This window comes from Papaver somniferum, chromosome 6, assembly GCF_003573695.1.
Source record: "Papaver somniferum cultivar HN1 chromosome 6, ASM357369v1, whole genome shotgun sequence".
NCBI lineage: Eukaryota > Viridiplantae > Streptophyta > Magnoliopsida > Ranunculales > Papaveraceae > Papaver > Papaver somniferum.
This window is the reverse complement of record NC_039363.1, coordinates 46,380,865-46,397,791: the sequence shown is the minus strand read 5'-3', so window position 1 is coordinate 46,397,791 and position 16,927 is coordinate 46,380,865.

The window sequence follows — 16,927 nt, the reverse complement described above, 5'->3', positions numbered from 1 at the left end:
ACTTAGGGTTCACAGACAAACCTCTAACTATTTCTTGAATTTTTCGGATCTTCAGAGTCCTTAAAATACTCAAGAGATTCTTCTAGTTCTCTACCGCCAAAATTAGGGTCATTATTATTCTCAGAAAAACCTAAAACTACTGCCTGAATTTCTGGGTCCATAGAATCTTTAAAATACTCAAGAGCTTCTTCTAAAGATTGATCACATATCTGATATAAGAGAATGGTTTCCTCAAAATCATCTAAAGAATCTACCAGTAAAGTGTCAAGCCAATTATCCTGAACCAAATCCTGAACTAAAGTGTTAATCATATTCACTTCTTCTAAATCATCGTTCTCAGAAGGTTGTCTAGTAACATTAAAGACATTTAGTTCAGTGGTCATATTACCAAAGGATATGTTCATAAGCCCAATCCTACAATTGATGACAGCATTAGCTGTGGCTAAAAATGGGCGACCTAAAATCACTAGGATTTGACGACTTGGGTCCTGAATAGGCTGGGTGTCTAGAACAACGAAATCCACATGATAAATAAACTTATCAACCTCAATTAGAACATCCTCTATGACACCACGAGGGACTTTGACAGACCTATCAGCTAATTGTAGTGTCATTTTAGTCGGTTTCAACTTACCAAGACCTAGCTGGGTGTATACATGATACGGGAGTAAGTTAACACTAGCTCATAAGTCAAGTAAAGCTTTATCGACCATGTGATTAATCGCACAAGATATGGTGGGGCATCCAGGATCCTTATACTTAGGGGTGTTTGGTTCAGAAGAATGGAACTTACCTGACCAGCTAAAAAAGCTTTCTTATGGAATTAAGCTTACGCTTTCGTGTACAAAGATCTTTAAGGAACTTGGCATAAGCAGGCATCTGCCTAATTGCTTCTAATAGCGGAATGTTGATGTTCACCTGCTTAAATGTTTCCATTATCTCGTTGAAAGTCGACTCCTTCTTTGTTGGGGCTAACAAATGTGGATATGGGGCTCTAGGCACAAAGGTAGACCTATCAGGAATTTCTTGGGAATCCTTAGAGACTGTTTCAGTTTCCTCGTCTACGGGCTCCTCTTGGGAAGTAGAAGGTGGAACTACAGTATGTCCACTAGGCATGGCTACCTTATTGTCTACCGTTTTACCACTCCTAAGGGTTGTTATCGAGTTCACATGGTTTGATGATTTCTCACCAGCTAAAGATATTTGATGGACTCCCCTAGGGTTGGGTTGTGTGTTGACTAGGAAACTTTCCTTTTTCTCTCAATGTCTCATTTATCTGACTAACCTGGGTTTTCAACTCGGAAATAGCCTGAGAGTTAGCTTGTACCATCTTTTTATTTTCATCTAATCCTTGTGCAACCGATTGCTGAAATTCTAAAGTGTTCCGAGTTAACAAGGCAAGAGACTCTTCTAAACTCATGATTTTCTTATCTGAAGGGATCTGAAACTGTGCCGGAGCTGAAGGATTCTTAGTATAGCCAAAACCGGGGGAACCTGAGCATTACTAGACTGACCTTGATTCTGGCCCTTGGACCAAGAAAGGTTTGGATGGTTTCTCCAGCCAGGGTTATAGGTTTCTGAATATGGGTCAAACTTCTGTCGGTTATCAAACCTAGTGTTGTTATAAAGAGCATTGGCTTGCTCTTCAACAGCATGGCCTTCCCAAAAAGGCTCATTTCTTCCACTACTACCACTAGAATGACCTAATTCTAAGGCTTCTAACCTTTTGGCTATAGCTGCTATTTTGGCATCTGACTCATAAGATCCTTCTACCCTATTAACATTTCCTCTACTTAGAAGAATTGTTTTCTGGGGTTCCCTACTATTTTCCCATTGTTGGGTCTTATCGGCGATTTCATTCAAAAATGTCATCGCTTCATCAACAGTTTTATTCTCAAACCCACCTGTGCATAAGGACTCAACCATGGTTGTTGTTGAATAATCTAAACCCTCGTAGAGGATCTGAACTAACCTAACCTTCTCCAAACCATGATGAGGACATTGAGATATCAAGTCATTGAACCTTTCTAAGTACCTATATAAAGATTCTCCCTCTTGTTGGGCAAAAGTACATATTTGTGTCCTAATAGACGATGTTTTATGCCTTGGGAAAAACTTATGTATAAAGGCAGAAGTAAGTTGGTCATAGGTTTCAATTGACTCAGGTCCAAACTGTACAGCCAAGATTTGGCTTTATCTTTTAAGGAAAAGGGGAATAACCTAAGTTTCAACGCATCATCACTTAGGTTTTTAATTTTCAGAGTACTAGGGGTTCTCATTCTCTTCCATAAAAACTGGGAGCATTTCTCCTTCCATAAAACATTGGGAGCATCTGTAAAGTCCCAGGTTTCAATTCATAATTTTCCTCGGTATCAGCTAACTTGATACAAGACGGACGAGAGGTCCTAGTTGGGTTTAGCAAAGCTTTCAAAGTTGTCATTTCTGGCACTACCAAAGGACTAGGAGTACTAGGGGTACTTTCCTCACGAAGAGACAGATTCTCAAAATTGAAGTTTCCAAAAACGGGGCTCTCAAAAGAAGAGTCTTCGAGCTCCCCGCCTTCACAAGAAGAACTACTAGGTTTTTCACTAATCAAATGACCTAGAGTGTTTCTTTTCCAAGCCCGTTTAAAAACTTCGGGCATACACTAGAAAAACAAAATCAAAAAGAAAAGTCCTAAAAAGGAAAGGATGTTCTATGCAAACACAATCAAGGCTGACTCCACCACAGCAAACCTACTGATTTCTAGCTAACAAAAAGCATGATGGCTCCAATTAAATTGTTTCTAGACCAGCTTCTAATCCTTCGAACGGGAATTCGTTACAATTTAAGCAAACCCCTCTGGAATCAATCCGAGTTAAAGTAAGTTGAATAGAGGCGAGGGAAGCTCGGTGGAGCTTTGATACCCAAGGCCTCACCGGTATTACAAGGCGGCGCAATCACGCATTCAACTTACAGAAATCGTCAAGAACTTCGAAGTATGCTTAAAAGAGTAACCAATATTTTTCGAATGACTTTCCTGTTAAGCTCGTTATCCTATCGGTCTCGTTCTAGTCAAAATTTTAGGCTTAGGTTCGCGTTTGGTGTCGTTTTCCTAAGGCGGGAAAGAAGAGAACGGTGATGAAATCCGAACCCTTATCTTGTATGGCCATTCCTTGCCCTTTACTAGGAAATTAAAGCAGTCGTTTTCAAGTCCTCAACATATATGCATACGAAGGAAGACAGTAACTCGCTGACAGGGGATTCGCGAGTGTTTCGACAAACTTACCTCCCGTACCAGACGGGGGATGAACCTTTGTAGTTGACTCGGGCCACGACTCATATGTCATGTACGAACCCGAGGGGCCGAGGTGATATCGTAATCACCTTCCTTCTCTGCAAACAGTTTATATTTAAACTACCCTTCCGTAGGGTTTAAAAATAATGTCCCAAAATTTAAAGTCCAACGTCCAAAAATATAAAGTGCAAAAGAAAAAAAAAAGTCTAAAAAAATAAAAATCTACAAAAATAAAAATGTCTCTCTTTTTTTTTTATAAAATAAAAAAATTCTTCTTCTTTTGCTCCTTTCGCTCTGACTTTCACTCGAAGTCTTTAAGTATTCACCAAAAGCTTTGGCAAAATTTTCTTTCGCTCCAAATTCCGAATTCTGTAAGAAAAAGACAAAAACCCAAAAGCGTAAAGAAGAACAAATAAAATAAAAACCTAAAAAAAAATCTAAAAACTCTAGCCTAAAGACAAGTCCGCGTCGGCGGCGCCAAAAATTGATGTGTTTTCAAAGTTGTTGTAGTAATATGATTCGTTCAAGACTTGTGAAAGCGGAGTTTTAGAAATATTTTTTAATAAATAAAAATAACGAACTAAATTAAAAAGATGTTGTGAAAATTATGGAAAGAATGGGGCTAGGATTCCACCATTGGTTGATATTAGTGATTTAATAAAACAATAATTATGCAACTCAACATTCAAATTGATTTTAATAGTGTTGCCTAGACATGTAGATTTCCAAAAGAATAGATGTTAATCCAAGCATAGAATATCAAAACCCTAAAGCAAGCATATTCTATCAAGAGAAAATACACCTAACTAATCAAAATCATATAAACAATTTTTAGTTCAATGCAAAAATCATAATAGAGTTGTTGTAATTAATTAATAGAAATATATCAGTTTTACCGAAACAACGGGTTCCTCCATAGCCCCAAGGATTGGGTTTAGCTCATCATGATGTTGGAAACACGCTCAAAGGTTGACTTTATTGCTCAAAGTAGGTGTACAAATGATGAAATAGAGAAAATGATGAATATCGGGTGTTTGCAACGTTTATAATTGTTGCAAAACACTGTTACAAAGAACGATAAATAAGAACTGATGTTGTTGTATCTCTGCGACCCTCGTGTGGCTGTCGTTGTCAATGTTGATAAACGACTGCCTCTGGTGGTCTTTTGTTCTTCATGTTCTTAGTGCAGCAGCAGAAACAGAGTTCTGAAAACTCTTGATTCACGCCTCCTGAGATCTCCTTTCGACCCCAAACTCTCCGTCCCCCATCTCTGCAACACCATAACCTTTTATATATCCAGTAGCACCAAGAAATCTCGCTATAACTCAAGATAATTCTCTCTTAACTCGGCCTTGATAAAAAAATATTCTGGGAATATTTTCTTCCCTGATTTAGCTTCTCACCCTGTTTCCCCACGCCAAATTACTCTCAACGCATCCAGTCATTGTCCAAAAGTGTTCCCACATGCAGCATCCACGCGAAAATCTCTTGGTCATTCAAACAGGACTCGGAATGGAAAACCAACCCGTGATGCTCTGATTTCATATCTTGGGTTATCTAGCCAAATTTGATAGAAACAAACACCCATACCAGCTCTGTTAGGATATATCACAACTACCCATGAAGTTTCAGCGACTGAATCGCACAAAAACTCCTCCAAAATCCAATCGAAAAATCTGCCTGTGAATGGAAATGTTTTCCCGCAAAAATATTTTTTTTGAAATATTGAAGATGAAGTGCCCCTATCCTTTTCTGGGGTGCGAATAGCAAATGGGTGCTGAGGATGAATTTGGGCTACGCATAACCTTGGGTGTCCCTTAGCCAAATCTGGGGTCTGTATAGCAAATGTCCTCCAGGGTTCCAAATAACACTTTTTGAGCAACTTTTTCCGCACAAGTGTATTTCTCCAAAAACACCTACACAAACATAAAAACACCATAATAAGTACAAAATCAAACACTAGCAATAGAAACACTGAGGACAACTCAGACACAAAAATGTGTCTATCAGTGTCCATCATTGGTTATGTAATCTAAACTCTCATTCCAACCATTGAAACATTCTTAGAGGACGTTACATAGTTGTTACACCATTTCTCGTCAAAGCAATTTTCAAAGTGATTGTGACATATCATGACTTTTGTCACTAGGTAAAGATAAACATGGTCAAAGCGAAACGCTTATCAACACATATTTCGAGATATAGATAGGCGAGGTATACTCGACTCGAAATACCAAATGTGTATAATCTAAGTCTATATATAGCATACGAATTTTTGTCTCAAGAAGTAGTATATAGAGTAGATAGACTTTTGAGTGACAAATAAGTTCAAGTCTTCACATACCTTTTTGTCGAGAAGTTCCATCGGTTCCTTGATTAGTTCTTCTTCTTGTATGATGAATCGCTATGAAGTCCTTGATCTCAACTACACTATATATTCTAGTCCAAGACTTAGCTATAGTAGACTAGAAATCAAGACTTATAGTTTTGATCACTAACATTGACAAACATGCTTGAGATAGCAACGCATGCGAGTTCGACCGAGCAATGCTCTAACATTTAGAATCAATTCCAATGTAGAAGTGTCGAACATGTAATGAAGTAAATCCATGTTCCATCGCCTGCTACCTTGAAGGAAAATATCTTGAACCCATATATACTGCTCATTGTCTTCCACACCCTGTATTGGACTTGGTGGTGTATCCGTACCAGAAATCCAAACATCGATCCAAATTTTAATTTGATTCCCTCTCCCTAGTCTTCATCTGCTATGTTGTTTTACAAAAGAAAGTTGCTTTTATATTCCCTTCCATACCCAGGAACAGTCTGATCTTATCACTGCATGAAGTAATGAAGTGCCTGAGAAATACTTAGACTGAATTTCCTTAACCCACTGCTCATCAGGATTTTTGCATATCCTCCAAGAAGCTCTAACCAAAAGTGTTTGATTAAGGATTTTTAGGTCTCTAAAACCTTGCCCACCCAGATTTTTATGAAGACCTAATGTTTTCCAGGAAATAATACGTGTACCTTTATGGTCCTTGAAACCCCACCAAAAATTACGTTGTAGGGATTCGATCTTCTTAATAATGTCCACTGGTATTTGTAGCACACTCATAGAGTACGCTGGGATAGTATTGGTGACATTTTTTATCATCAAAGACTTACTGCATTTAGACATTGTTTCACCATTCCAGCTCGTCAGACGATTCTTTACTCTATCCACCAGACCAGTAAAACATTGCACCTCGTTTTTACCAATAATAAGGGGAATGCCTAAATATCTTTCATTAGAATTCATAACTGGGACTCTTAACCTTCGAGTAATTATCCTGCAGAATCTTTGTGGTACATCGACACTATAATAAACACTCGATTTATTAGAGTTCACCATCTGACCTGATGCAACTCCAAAATCTTCAGTAATTTTGAGTAGATTGTTCACATTGTGAAGGTCTGCATTGATAAACAACAAACAATCATCCGCGAAAAAGAATATGAGAAACAGATGGAGCACCTGGAGCTATCTTAATACCAGCAATTTGTTTGTTTTGTTCTGCTCGAAGAAGTTGGCGAGAGAAAGCCTCCATCACAGTAATAAATAGATAAGGTGACAAGGGATCACCTTGTATCACCCCTCTGGTTGGTTTATAAGAATTACATGGAACCCATTCAAGAGAATAGAAATTTGTGTGGGACTAACACATTGCATAATGAGATCACACCATTCTTGACAAAAACCCATCTTCAACATGACATCTCTGAGGAATGACCATTCCAATCTATCAAAGGCCTTGGACATATAGAGTTTTAAAGCTAAATGCTTGGAGACTTTTTTTTTTATTCTTCATAGTATGAACAATTTATTGTGCTAGATGGATATTATCTAAAATTTGTCTCTCAGGGACGTAGGCAGCTTGAAGTGGAGAGATGATTTTTCCCATAACTTTCTTCAGTCTAGTAGACAGAATTTTTTAGATGATCTTGTATGAGGTATTGCAAAGAGCAATAGGTCTCAAATCAGAAAGAAATTGTTTTTTTTTTTGTTTTAAGGATTAATGACACATTAGTAGCATTCAAGATTTTAAGTATAAAACCTGATTGAAATAATTGTTTCACCATATCCACTACATCTGTACTAACAATATCCCAATAGTGTTGAAAGAAACCAGGAGGGAAACCATCTGGTCCTGGGGCCTTCCATGGTTTCATATCTTTCAACGCCTTGCGGATTTCAGCAACATCAGGAGGTCTCATCAAATCCATATTATCTGAAGCAGTAATGACAGCAGGGATGCAATCTAAAATATCTTCATTTTTAGCTGATGAGGAGGTAGTATGTAAAGAACTATAATGCTGAGTGAGTAAAGCTCCTAGACTGTCTCGGGTAGAGCACCAATTCCCATTACTATACTTCAAACCAACAATATTATTTTTGATTCTCCTTCTATTGGCATTAGCATGGTGATATTTTGTGTTTCTGTCCATCTCAAGATAAAACTCGTCTCTATCCTTTTGACCCCAAATTCATGTTGAACTTGATGCCAGTGCTCGATTTGGTTTTCCAACTGAATAATTTGATTATGTGTATAATGGCTCTGGGTACGTTGTTGCAAGACTTCTAACTCTTGATGAAGAAGATTAATATTACTGTGAACATTTCTAAATTTGTCTATGTTCCATTTGGAAACATACTTTCTCGTATAAATGAGTCTTCTTGATAACCTAAAAGCATGAGACTCATTAACTTCATGTTTCCATGCCGTAGCAATTTCATTCTTAAGAGAGTCATCCCTTTCATAAAACAGGAAATACTTCCAACGTTCCTCTTTTTATCAAAGTGAGTAGAAGGAGTATCTAGCATAATTGGGAAATGATCCGAGCCCAGTTGTGGCAAGTGAAGAAGTTTAGAATCAGAAAAATTTATGATCCAATCATTATTTACTATTGCTCTATCTAGCCTTGATCTTCTATTACCTGTGTCATGTATATTACTTGACCAAGTGAAAGATCTACCTGTATAACCTAAGTCTTTCAATCTAGCTTCATAGATAAGATTAACATGAGAAAAAACCCTTGAAGAATAAACCATAGAGTTTGAAGTATTAGAAGTATTGGAAGGCGAGGAGATAATAGCATAAACAAATAATCTATCCTCATTCTTGAAGACCAAATTTAGATATCCAATAACCACCCAAGATTAATTAATAGTCTGCCGGAAATCCTTAATGTAATTTCATTGTCTTTCCTTATTTTTGTGATAAGAAGATCCATATAAGCAGATCAATAACCACTCTAGCTTTGAAGGATCTTCACGCACCAAACAGTTTATTATCCATGATTCTGCATTCACAATATTAAAAAGGAAACCATCCTTCCATAGGAGGATAAGACCACCTGCCAGGCCTCTAGATGGAATGAGTTTGCAGTTAGGAAATCTATATGACCTTTTAAGTTTTTTTATTTCAACTTCCCCTATCTTATCTTCCGATAAAAAGATAACATTAGGATCATATCTATAAATCAATCCTTAAGATGGTCTCTAGTTGTTTTATTGGAAAAGCCTTGACAATCCAAGCTAGAACTCTCATGATTCAATGGGTAAGACTAGAGTTATGAAAATCAAAACAAGATATTTATGGTGAAACCAAATCAAATTATTTAAAGAATAAAATAAGACAGTAGTAATAGGAAAACAGAAGTTGATATGGTAGTAATTAATTACCTGGGTCGCATGGTTCTCTAGATCCTGCATGGTATTCTTCCTTGCGCTAGCACCATTTACTTCATTTTCTCTCATTACTATCACATCCATATTATCAACAGTTGAGTTATTAGGGACGTTCACATTAGTCATCCCAACATTCCCAGCTAAAATATGACCTTGAATAGATAGATTAGAACCATTATCCTGACTTGCCTGATTTCTAGCTCTTTTAGCATTCCTTTCTTCTTCTGCTTCAATCATTTCATCATTTTCTTTTCAATGTGAACATAATCTCCATTAGATTCATCTGCCATATTCACCATGTTGTTCTTCGCTTTGTAGTGTTCTTCATACTCAGCCTCTGTCATTTCCCTTTCATGCAGTATCTCAGCAACTTCTTCACAGGTTTCATCATTATGAGCAATTGTGTAACATTTATCACATAGACTATGAGGTTGTTTCAACCAATGATATCTGATCCAGACAGGTTCTCCCATGTTCGTGTTCCACCATTCTCCTCTGGCTTGCTTAAATCAATCTCTGTACGAGAAGTAATCATATTACCAGAGTGAGGTCTGCAATTTTTGGCATCCGTAAAAATATTCTACCCAAATCTTCAATAGCTTCAGTAACTACAGCTATGTGGTGATGTTTCAATAACAAGCCTTTGAACTGGACGTTATACTCTTGTTTTGTAAATTTGTAATCTGCATAGGCAACTTCCTTAGAGTATTCTTGTAATGCAAGCAAGCACCTTTGAACGTTCCAAGGGGATTTATTCAAGACATCCTTCATATCCTCCTGGGAATCAAATTTGAAAACAAACATATATTTCCCTACAACTCTTGTTTTTTTTTTTTGTAGTTTTTCCAGAGAATATTTAAATCATCTTTAATAGCTGAAATTTCAATTTCATCATCCTTTGTTGCCAGTTTTCCGATCAGACTGTTGCAGTTTCATTTAGGTTTCTTACAGATCCTATAACACCCCTGTTACTTCTAATAGAAGCTCCTTTCATCTTTTCTGTGATGGTTGTGAGACTTTTGTTGATGTTGTTGCTATTGTTACTTCCGGACTCCATTAATTATCCACATAACTTTTTTCTAAAGTTTAAGGTAGTCTTTGGTTTGTGAAGATTCCAAAGTGCATCTCTATTTTTATTTAGGGAGGAGGTTATATGGGATAAGTTGCGAATATTGTGGTTCCTAAATAAAATCCGAAGATAATTTTGAAAAGGGGAAGAATATATTATGTTAGATATCAACTGCATGTGATCCAAAGAAAAATGAAGACTCCACCAAACTCGGTTTGTTTTAGACGTAAAGTTGAAATTTTGAATGTTTCGAATTTGGATCGGAGATCGACTCAGGGGAGAAGACTGGTTATGCATGGTTTCAAAAATTTCATAAGGGGATAATGATGATTCTCATATTGAGAGATACTCAATGCTGAAATTTTATGGTTTCGTAATATAGCATAATGTGATAAAACTAATGGAGGCAATATAGCCGAGAATGACAATGTATTCGCGAAAATGAAGATGATGCTATGCACAAAGATCCAAAACTGGAAGGAGTCCATGACCGATTTAGAGAAACCTGCAAAAAGATTAACACTCCATCAACAAAGTAAAATAGAAATCAAAAAAGAGAAAATTTATAGAGAAATATAAGACTAGGAACTAGGAACTTTGCACTAAAAATCTAATGAAGTAATCTCATGTAAAAGAAAAGTCAATTATAAAGCAAACTTAAAGAAGAAATAATTTGCATAGATCCATGGAAATCATGGGCATAGAAAAGATTGATACGAGAAATCATAAAAGAAATTGTAAAGAGACATAGATTGGAGATGGCGATTGACTTGGAAAACCTTACAAAGAGTTAGACGTTTGGCTATAGAAACGATTTTTGGAAAAGAATGGAGCGTAATTTTTGTGGAGCTCCATAGAAGCGCCACGTATCTTTTTTATAATATTTTTTTTATCGTCTCATATTTTGTCCTTTGGTTTTGTCCCATGGTTAGCATTTTCCGTTTTACAGTAGTAGAGTGAGGCTAGCAGAGTACAGAGATATAATAGTAAAAAGCTTTGGTAATTATTTTATTTGTACCTAGTATGGCAAATATATTTTTTAGTCTAGGATGCTTGTTGATGCATGCCTTGAGGGACGGAAAGTGTCACCCAAACATTTGGAAGCTATTATCAATTTATGTGTCACCTTGTAGATAAAGAAAACATGACATGAACAAGGCTCTGGGATCTGGTCATTGACACAGGCATTAAGTGAAATAGAGTATGCGGAGAATGAAAGGGTAATAAGAAAATTGATATGATTTTATGTTTCCTAATATTTAGGCGAAGATGAGAAAAAAAAATTAACTCAGTAAGTTAGCAAAACCATAACCATTGGCTCGACCTGGTTTTTGTTCATCCTCTCCTGATACAAAAATATTCCGACAAGGCAGAATCGAGGATGTTAGAGGTTTAGAAGTCGCGATCAGCTTATAAATGAAGAGAGTACGATAATCTATATTTTTTCCTCTAAAGATTATAAGATATCAATAGTTTAATACCAAGAAATGTTTACAGGCCAACAATAATTTAACTATGAGGTATAACTTTTTCTTCTTGGATTTTTAAATTTATTTGATTATAGACTGAAGACAGACCTAGTGATCATCCAACATTAACAATCTTCTTTCTTTGTGTGATCGGTCATTAGTATGAACCAAGTTGTTTGTGCAGGTGATAGTTTGAAGATTTAAGACTAGAAAACTTTTCTTTTTAGTATTTTGATCTTTGTGATACTTCAGGCACACTTCATTATCTGAGATCTAACAAATACTTTATTTCGATAAATATCAGACTTGTGGAAAGATCAAACAAACTGTTTTGTTGCTTTTCCTCGTCAAATTACTTGACTAGAGCTTGCCAACTGAGATACATTATTTTTATAATTTTTGTCCTAATATTGATCTTTGCACAAAAAAAATTATACTGATAAATAGAAGATTCTTTATACTAACTTATCTCTGAACATTGTCGGCTTTGAAAGGTGCACAATAAGGCGGTTACTGAAATGGTTAGTCCTTCTACTGTTTAGGGTTACGAACCAAAGGAGCCGAGATAGTTGAAGTCTTTACAGCAGGTGAAGCAAATGGCTATCTTGGAATTCATGTGCATATACCTGATTGCTTGTAAGCCCAAGAATACTGAAGAAACTTATATGAGTAATTTACTTGGTATCAACTATACGAAGTTGCGGTCGTCAATTAGTATAAACGGTTAATATTGAGAGTATTCAAAATTGGACTAGGTCCCTTTTTTTTTTAGTTTTTTCTCATTAACAAAATATTGTGTTATTTACTTTACTTACACAGTATATTGCTTGACTTTATAATTAAGATAAATACATTTGAACGTTAATCCACTTGGTATACGATCACATAGCTAGTTCGGTTTCAAACATAATTATAGCGTAAGTCTTTCATTCCTAGAATACAAAATTTACGAAAGCTAGTTTTTTAGTTCGAGGGGTATGAAACTTCTAAGTTGTGTTACATTATTACACATTAAGGGAATAAATTAAATAAATTTTTTTGAAAAATCATAACTTATATGATAGATATATTTCCTTAAATATTGTGTAAATATGATAAGCAACAAACTATTTTGAGGCGGAAACTCAGCATTTTATCCTTTTAAGACATGACCAATGGATATCTAATCACACATCATAAAGATAAAAATGACGAGGAGCAAAACAATGTGAGCAACGATCATCAACATGACTTTCGCGGAGGGAAAAAATTCAAGACAAAGAGGAGGGCATTCCAACTGATTTTCAACATCATGAGTCTAATCTTAATGTTAGAACATTGCTCGGTTGAACCCTCCAAGCGTTGGTATGTCAAGTTTGATTCTCATATTTTAGTTTAAATCTTGAGTTGCTAATTAGATTACTAGAGTCAACTTCGTTAGGTTAGAATATGAAATATAGAAATGTTGAGATAAACTCGTGTTACTCTAAAGAACCTGAAGACATACCGACATCAACAAACATATCATTCTTATGTTAGAGGTTAATAATATGGACTAGATTTGTTTCCATTTCTATCGATGTTGCTTTTAAGTCATTTATATTGAAAACATAACATGCAAAGTTATATGTATGAATCTCTAGTATTCGTGACTTGATCATTACATTGTTTAATCAAAGTTTCAAGGAAATATATACAAGTTGTGTCACAACTTTGGTATATTGGAATACGAAATATAACATTTATCTTTTGAACTTTGTATATGCGATATAACAGTACCTTTGTAATTATTACTAGATTGTGTGTTGAGATTTGGGTTGATTCTTGCTTAGAAAACTATGTTTAACTACATAAGTTTATAAGGAAGTAGACTTGAAAAACTTGTTTCATAGTTGAAAGGAATCTCATGGATATTTTGCAGGTCTAATCCCTACTTGAGGATCTTTAGCATGAGCGATGCTCACCTTGGGGATCACTTGCAGGAGCGATCCCTAAATAGCAATTGCAAATCCGGTTTCCGTATATACTTTAGTGTTTACATGGATTTCGGAATATGAGTTGATATTTAGAAAACTTCACTGTATTGACATTATGAGTATTTGAACATGTGCTAAAATCTTATTTATTTATTGCTCAAAGGTATTCCTTGATACTCAAGGTGAGATCCCAAGATGAAATCTTTGAGAATCTTTTATTAGGCTTTTGAATTTATATGTTTTTACTTTCCCAATAAGTAAAGCATATCTCTGGAGAATATATTAGTAAAGTATACTTGTATGCTAGTTAATATTAAGTTGTCATCCATGACAGATGTCGGTATATTAGCTGGATACTACTTGAAATTATACATAATCGAAACTTGGTATTTATTGCATATCTTTTTGACGTTTTCGGTTATGGAAAATCCTTGGTGTCCAAACTACCTTGGTCTATAAATAGTAAAATTTGTTCTTCTTACAAACTTATCACGACACATGCACTTCATTTTGTAGCTTGTGTGATAGATGACTAGTGGTATTATTCGTGATACTTACTTTGAGAGGAAAGTAACCTAATCAGGCGACATCTCTTACGTCCGCTCTTTAAAAACTTATGTGTGATCAAGAAACGTCTAGAAGTACCATTGGTGGGAAAATAGAATCATATTGTTATTTAGTTTTTGATTATTAATTTGACTGACTAATGGTAGCTGAACCTTGATATTCACTTAGTTTGTTTATTCTGTGATCCTTTTCTTCTGATATACGGTCACTCAAACTAGAGCAAGGATTGATAAAGTTCAAATCTATTATTCGATCTTAAGATAAGCTTGTGATCATCCTGAAAAACTGGGGGTCTAACAACCTCACCCAATATTTTGCTTAGCAATCTGTATGGACTAACACCAGTATACTTTCAAGAGAATCAACTAGACAGTCAGACTCAATCTTAAGAAAAGTATATCAAGGAGTTATATCTCAATTTCTCGATTCAATACTTAATCAAGCAAATAGCAATCTGCGAGTCTAATTGAATACAAGAGAAACTAACTTGAACGGTACCAAAGACCAATGTTCAAGGATCAATCAATTTCAATCAACAAACAAAGGTTGGATTTAAAAATTGATCGACTCAACGCACAACCTGTGATATTTCAATTATATAATAATATATAATGCAAAAAAAAAATAACACAAACACTAGAAGTTTTGTTAACGAGGAAACCGCAAATGCAGAAAATCCCCGGGACCTAGTCCAGATTGAACACACACTGTATTAAGCCGTTACAAACACTAGCCTACTACAAGCTAACTTCGGTCTGGACTGTAGTTGAACCACAATCAACCTCACACTGATCCAATGTACAGTTTCTCTCCTTACATCTCTGATCCCAGCAGGATACTACGCACTTGATTCCCTTAGTTGATCTCACCCACAACTAAGAGTTGTTACAACCCAAAGTCGAAGACTTTAATAAACAAATCTGTATCACACAGAAAAGTCTACAGGAATAGATAAATCTGTCTCCCACAGAAATACCTACGAGTTTTGTTCCGTCTTTTGATAGATCAAGGTGAACAAGAACCAATCGATAACCCGGACTTATATTCCCGAAGAACAGCCTATAATTATCGATCACCTCACAATAATCTTAATCGACTAGCGAAACAAGATATTGCGGAATCACAAACGATGAGACGAAGATGTTTGTGAATACTTCTCTATCTTGTCTATTGGAGAAATTAATCTCGAGCCAATTTTATAATTGTTCACAATACGATAGAAATAACAAGATCAGATCACGCAATTACAAATAAAATAGTTGGGTCTGGCTTCACAATCCAAATGAAGTCTTCAAGTCGTTAACCTACGAGGTCTCGATAGAAACCTAAGGTTAAAGGAGTACAACTTTAGCTTATACAACTAGTATCACACATGAGGTGTGGGATTAGGTTTCCCAGTTGATAGAGTTCTCCTTTATATAGTCTTGAAATCAGGGTTTGCAATCAATGTTACCTTGGTAACAAAGCATTCGATATTCACCGTTAGATGAAAACCTGATTAGATTCAAGCTAATATCTTTCAACCGTTAGATCGAATATTAGCTTGTTATATTGTTTTGGGATAAAAACTGATTCTGCTGTTTTTGGTAAATTTGGGTATGTTGATGAGAAACGAATTCAAACCCTAAAAAAATGCACTGCACGGGAGTACTTTTAGATTCGAGAGACTAATCTGTAAGACTCTGGCCTAAACCAAGAAATGGTCGTTCCAGATTCAATTCGGTCACAAAGTGAAGGAGAAGGGTTGTCATGGGGAGGGAAACGAAGAAGGTGTTTGAGATCAGAATGTTGAATCATGAAGGTGTGGCTGTTTTATGACTTGTATCAGAATATGGTTTATGGATACTTGTGTTGATAACACTTGTCCTCCGTGTTGAAATAGGTTGAAATCCTATTTATACAAGTCATTGAGTGCACCCCTGATCTCGTAGGAAGTGGAGGTAGTTAAGTAGTGGAGAAGTGGGGCTGTATAAAAAGTGGCGATCACCACGTTTCTATTACGAGGGAAAACTGGGCACACTTTCACCCACTACTCCCATTGATGTTAATCGTCCGTCCTTTCCTGACACTTTCTCGTAATGGGCGCGTTGCACGACGCACGCTGTAAACCGCCAGACCAATACCCCAGTGAGCATCCCCCAGTTTGTGACATGTTTGATGTCTCGAGTAAATGGGTGAAGTCGTGAGACTCTCCGCTAAAAGCAGCACATAGTGCTTTTAGGTCAAAACATCACTTTTAAGCAAGCAGCTTAAAATAATCGATGTGCAGGAAACATCGTTGTTTTAGAGCTCGTTCAAATTAGTCGCGAATTGAACGTCTTAAAAAGGTAGCATGACCGGACACCTTTGGGCGATCGTTTGAGAACCCCATTGGTGAGCTACCACTTGGTCGATCGCTCCCTGTGGAGGAGGGGTGTCCGATGATCACAACGTTACCCTGTTGGCCTCCTGAAAATAAACCTAAACCATCCGACTAGGCTAGCGAATTTGGATGGACGAGATGATTTGCGGCAGTTGCATAACTCTGCTGACTTAATTTAGGGTTTAAAGAGCGCTCGATCACCCTACTTTGGGCAAACGGTTTGACGCGCTCTTGGATTGCTATGTGTAGTTCGATCAACCAGGTATGGATCTGGGTCGCCAGTGAACGCGTCAGCACCTCATTGCCCGCCTGAAACTGGATCTAGATCGTGACTAGGCTGGCGAAGATGGACGGACACGATTGATTTGTGGCAGTTGTATAACACCGCTTATTCAATTTAGGGTTTTAAAAGTCGCGCGATCACCCTTCTTTGGGCAAGCGATTCAACGCGTTTATGGTTTTTCGTGAGCAAGTCGATTGACCAAGAATGTAGTTGG